The sequence below is a fragment of the Dermacentor silvarum genome, chromosome 8 (genome assembly GCF_013339745.2).
Source record: "Dermacentor silvarum isolate Dsil-2018 chromosome 8, BIME_Dsil_1.4, whole genome shotgun sequence".
Lineage (NCBI taxonomy): Eukaryota > Metazoa > Arthropoda > Arachnida > Ixodida > Ixodidae > Dermacentor > Dermacentor silvarum.
Genome location: NC_051161.1, coordinates 131,005,742 through 131,011,536, shown reverse-complemented (window position 1 = coordinate 131,011,536; position 5,795 = coordinate 131,005,742). Strand labels below are relative to the sequence as shown.

The following is a 5,795-nucleotide window of genomic DNA, read 5'->3' as shown; positions in this document are numbered from 1 at the left end:
GAAGGCGACGGTGGCAATAGCGTGAGATGTGTCCTGGCGTGCAGCAGGCGTAACAGATGGGACGATTGTCAGGTGTCCGCCATGGATTGCTGACTCGCGGCCCGGCCCAAGAAGCAGTAGGAGCGGCGGGTGGTGCAGACTGTTGCACGATCGAGAAAGGCGGCTGGGGAGGCCTACGCACTACCTGCGCATAGGTAGGAGGCACAGCAACAGGCTGCACTGCCTGCGCATACGCAAAAGGCGCGGCAACTGGCTGCGCTGCTAGCGCATACGTAAGAGGCGCGGCGAAAGGCTGCGCTGTCTGCGTATAGGGAAGAGGCGCGGCCACAGGTGGCTGGTGGTGAGCGACGGGAACAGCTTGAGCGATCTCTTTGGCAATGACAGCGCGGAGCGGTTAAGGCAGACGACAAGACTGCTCCTGGGTGAAGGGGACCAAGGAAAGTTGACGGGCAACCTCCTCGCGCACGAAATCCTGAATCTGTTGAAGCAGCGGAGAGTGGTCGGAGACGACAACCAGACTCGCTAGCGAGTCGGCGGTCGACAGAGGCTGCCGAGTCAGGGTGCGTTGCTTCTTCAGCTCTTCGTAGCTCTGGCATAACGTGACTATTTCAGAAACGGTGCGTGGATTCCTGGCCAAAAGCATCTGGAATGCGCCGTCATCGATGCCTTTGAGGATGTGCTGAACTTTATCAGCTTCGGGCATAGCGGCGTTGACACGTTTACAAAGGTCGACGACTTTTTCAATGTAGCTAGTGAAATTTTCACCAGTCTGCTGTGCACGGGCTCGCAAGCTCTGTTCAGCGCGCAATTTGCGCACAGCAGGTCGACCAAACACTTGAGTGAAAGATGTCTTGAAAGTTGACCATGTCGTGATGTAGACTTCGTGGTTATGGAACCAGAGTTGGGCAACGCCAGTAAGATAAAATATGACGTTTGTCAACTTCGCGACGTTGTCCCACTTGTTATGCGCACTCACCCGTTCATATGAAGTAAACCAGTCCTCCACGTCCGTTTCATCTGTACCGCTGAAGACCTTCGGATCACGTTGCCGAGGAACCCCGGTGCAGATGACGGGCTGGGGCGCAGGCGCCGGCGGGTCTGTGTTGTCGGTCATGATGGGTGGAAGCGTTCGGGTTCGAAGCTCCAGGGTGCTAGCGGCGGGGCAAATCCAGCAACCTCCACCAATTTAGAACAGGTTTATTGGCGGTGTCCTTTAAGGACGCTACGAGTTCCGGGAACTAGAGATGGGCAAAACGGCTCACTTCAGTGAGCAGCTCGGAACAGCTCTGCTCATTGAAATGAACCGGTTCACTTGAACGGCTCACCAGTTCACTTAAACGTGTAACCCGTGTTGTGCATATTCTATAGTTATGTGGCTTTGGAAATAAAACGATATATGGATAATTTAATAACCGTGTTATTGGTATTTTCGCTATGTTTAGAGAATATTTTTACATATGTTAAAAGCGTGAATTTTTAGTTGTAATGAAGCTTTCTTTTCTGATGTTGGGGATAAAATGCTTATGATACTGTGACAGGCAGAATGCAACGTACTTTTTTCAGAAAAAGAATATGTAACTTCATCGTCATTACAGAAGCTTGTCCGTTTTTGTGGCACTTTAAAATCAACTTTTGTCAAACTAAGAACACAAAATGGTTGTACATTATGTTTCAACTTTATTCAACAATACAAAAATCATACGAAAGATCCACAAAACTGCCGCACGTACCTTTCCTTTTTTTTTCTCTTGAGTGCACGCGCGATACTGGCGATCATGCCATCATACACCAGGACAAAAAAAAAGAAAAAAAAATGAAGTTCTATTACAACACAACACATCATTGGCCTCGTTTTATTGACGTGCTAATGATACACGCTCAGAAAATGCACCGAAGTGGATGTTCTGGGCGACATTTTCATGACTACACTAATTAGCACAAATGAAGACCAGGACGTAAACTGTACGTTCACCTCTTGTCGTTAAAGGGCCCCTAAACCACCCAGAGGTCGAAATTTAGTTGTGGTGTTGCAGTTGTGCACGAGTCTACAACGAACACGTAGCCGCGAGAATTTTTCGAAATAGTGCCGCAATAGCGAAGTTACACGCGCTTGATTATCGAAAAACGGCCCTCGCTCGTTTTGCTCTTTCCTTCGCTACTCTCCTCATCGGCTGGTCTCCCCTCCTCGCCGAGTGCTTCTCGAAAGCTCACGTGACGAACGTTATCGCCAACGCGCTTCACAAAACACTGCACACTTCCTGTCACGTCCACGCTAGCGGCACATATATCGACAGCGAACCGTCCGCCAGTGCCGTTGAACGTCTCCTGCGCGAGAGGTGTTCAAAGTAGACGGCAGTTCGGCCGGCGCCCCGCCCGCTGCACCATCAATGGCCCAATCGACGACCGCGAACCTGCGCGCCTCCGCCACAGGCAACGAAAACATCAGCTGCAGCCGGGAGACGACGGGCTCGGCTGTGCTCGCATCGCAGCCGACGGCGCCGCTAATATCAGCGTATTTTTCTTCTGTGTGTACAAGTAATGCGAAGAGCGATAACAACGATAAGAAAATAGTGCGGCTTGTGAGCGTCGGTATTTCATTTCAAAGCGCCGTCCGTTTTAGCTTTGAAGGGAACCAGAAAAGGCCTAGCGACGATATCGGCGCCGTCGAGCGATCAGCGGCGGTGAATCTGCCACACAAATGAGTCCCGGTCTCCTCCTCTCTACGTACGGCAAGGAAATCTCGCCGTTCGCGAGCAAGAACCGCTGTCGAACGGCGGCCCGCGAATGGCAAACGGCGTGCGATGAGTTACCGTAGCGGTAACTCCTGAGTTGCTCAGGAGCGAGCCGGATCTTTTGAAGAGCGAGGGAGCCGTGGCGAAAAGAGCGGCTGGCTCCTGAGCGCTCAGATCTTTTGAGCCGCTCTTTTGAAGAGTGAGGGAGCGGTGGTTCAGTGAGTGAGCGGCGGTGCTTTCGTTCTTCAGCCGAAGGCGAGGGGGTGAAGGCGACTCTTGCGAGGAAGGGCGGGAGGGCAGTTGCTTTCTCGTACCGCTAATAGATGGCGCGGAAGTCGCACCCAGCAGAAGACCCGGCTCTGACGGAACGCATCGGCACGGCTCTCTGAACGCGAGAAGCGGCTCCCTTTCTCCAAAAGAACCACCACTCATTTTTACTGAACGACCGCTCACTCGCTCTTTAAAAAGAGCCGCTCACAAGATCCGGCTCGCTCCTGAGCGACCCATCTCTACCGGGAGTGGCGAGGCAGCGTGGAGGACCGTCTCCAAAAAGACACCAGCGACCAACAGCGTGAGCAGAGCGGTCCGAGCGTTGGCGATGCCGCTGGACGGAGGCGCGTCTTCTTCTTCACTATATGTATATATACTGTACATGTGTACAGTATATACAGCGCTTATATAACCCTTGTGAACCGCAGTGCCCCTAGCGGTCTCCATGCAAACCAGAGCTACGGACAACGAGGGACAAGGCTCGGCCCTAAGGTGCTTCGCCCCTAAAAAGCGGGAAAGTTTGCACTCGGTCGTGCAAAGCTTAGACACAGCGAAAGTGGCAATCCTCAAGTCAAACTGGCTCCTACTGCTAGGTATTAATTTGGTTGCTAGTAGGTCTTAAGTTGGTTTAACTTAACTACGCATGTAGGCAAAGTATTCTCGAGCGATCATTTTCGGAGGTGCCTTCCCTTTCGCGACATTTCGCGTGACTAGCGCTGGACGCGTCGGCGCCTACGAGCGACAGCGTTCCTGGCATATCGCAAATGCAGGCGGGTAGGCAGGAGCCATCTCTGTGTAGAGCGAAGCGAGCGAGCGCCTGCGCCGGCGGTTACTAGGAGGTGACGTCATCGGAGTTGACGTCATCACTACTGCTTCGGCGCATGAGGGGCTAGGCAACGCAGGCGGCGTCGGCAGCAGCTCTACGCGTTGCCTCGTTGGTGCTGCTACAATTTGTTTCTCTCTATATATTGCTCTTATTTTCTCTGTCCCTCTCAGGAGCATTGCACGCGCCGTGCGCACGCTCTCCTTCCCTCTCCTTAACGTCCCATGTCAAGGCAACATGTGCACGGCACAGAGGAGGCGATGCACATGCCACTCCACGAGGTGGTTGCTAGACAATGCAGTGACGTCATAACTCGGGGAAGTTTTGCGGCAGCAGCCGTCATTTTTTACGGTTAGCTAGAACAGCTTCGCAGTTAAAAATTAAGCACTAAAAAACCACTGAAATGGGTTTGAACGTGGGAACTAAGTGAAGGAAAATCTACGTATGATGGTGGAAGTCATGGTCAGCAAAAAAAAGGTTAACACTCAAAAACTCCTGAAATGGGTTCGCTCGTGAGTGCTAAGTAAAGGAAAAAAACCCGGGAGATGCCACGGGAGTTACTTGCCACAAAGGAACAGTGGGAGGAGTTCCTAAGAAGCGACCAACACCACATCCAACTCCAGGCAGTCCAGAGGGCCCACGACATGGTAACGGGATTTCGCCTCCCGGCGTGACCTGAGGGAGCCTTCGGCTCTGCGAGGCCAGTTTCTCAGGACCAATAAAAGTTCTTGTCACTGTCACTGTCATGCCACGGCCTGTGGGAATCGATGTTATGCGAAGCATTGTGCTTCGCATAACTCGACTATGACTTCTATCATCTTTAGTGTTTCCTTCACTTTGTGCCCACGTCCGAACCAATTACAATGGTTTTCAAGTGTTAGTATTTTTTTGCTGAGTTATCATTTTTGCTGATTCAGGCTTATGACTGACTTCTACCATCATCCTCTACTGTTTCCTTCAATTAGTGGCCACATGCGAATCCATTCTAGTGGTTCTTGAGTGTTGTACTTTTTCATTGAGTAATTGTCATTTTTACTGAGACGTGGTAAATATTGAGCTATTATTGTGTTGTACTATCGTTATCGTTACCAGCATAACCATACTTGCACCCATTATCCTCATTAATTCTCGGTTCTTTGCCACTTTCTTTAACTATGAGAAGACCAAGACGTCGGCGGCTGTTTCATGGCCTACATGACACATATCATATTCATGTCATGACCTATCATTTACATACTGCCAAGAAATGCTTTGTATTTAATAGCAGAGAAATACAATGAAGCTGCATTGCATTTAGTATGCGCAGGGAGTTTGCACTTCGTTAGTGTTCACCACCTGAAAGCAGTAAGTATGCCGAAGTTCTTATTTTGGATTAAAACATGGAGGGGCTGGCGCGTACGCCGAGCCCCACTACCAAAAATTACATGTCCCATCTGCCCCGGTTTGGGGTAGTGGCGCGCTTCAGCCAACCGCAGTGCAATGGTTAGCCTCGGCACGGGGCCCCGACCTTAATGATCATCAAGAGCCCGACACCAGGTAAGTATGAAAGATAGCCAATCAGGACTGCAGCCCATTTCAAAAGGCCCTTCATGTGGCACTGGCTGCGAAGAGGGAATCGCGTCATTTACTGACCGTTAAACTACATTGTAAAATATACAAAACCAATTTTTACGACGCAGAAGCCTTGTGCCTAAAAAACTATAATCCTAATTTTCACATCTTTCAAATTCACTGCTAGCTTTTTCACTAACATGGCGCGGAAATCTAAAATAACGGCTCGAAGACCAGCACGTGTCCGTTTGCGTTTCTTTCTTACAGATTATGTGGGTCCCGCCAGCCTAATAATAATAATAATAATAATAATAATAATAATAATAATAATAATAATAATAATAAAATGTCAGCCAGTTCCTTGCTTGCCAAATCTGACGAAAAAGCGGCGCTCTGCAAGCGTGGGTGTATAGCGTCGT

The 5,795-nt window shown here is 50.2% G+C and overlaps 1 non-coding gene across 1 annotated transcript; it reads right to left on the bottom strand.

Annotated features, from left to right (window-relative positions):
- Positions 1 to 5,207: 5,207 nt before the first annotated feature.
- LOC119462966 (U1 spliceosomal RNA) lies at positions 5,208 to 5,369 on the bottom strand. The gene has a single exon (XR_005194316.1). It is a non-coding gene; the product is annotated as a U1 spliceosomal RNA (small nuclear RNA).
- Positions 5,370 to 5,795: the final 426 nt, after the last annotated feature.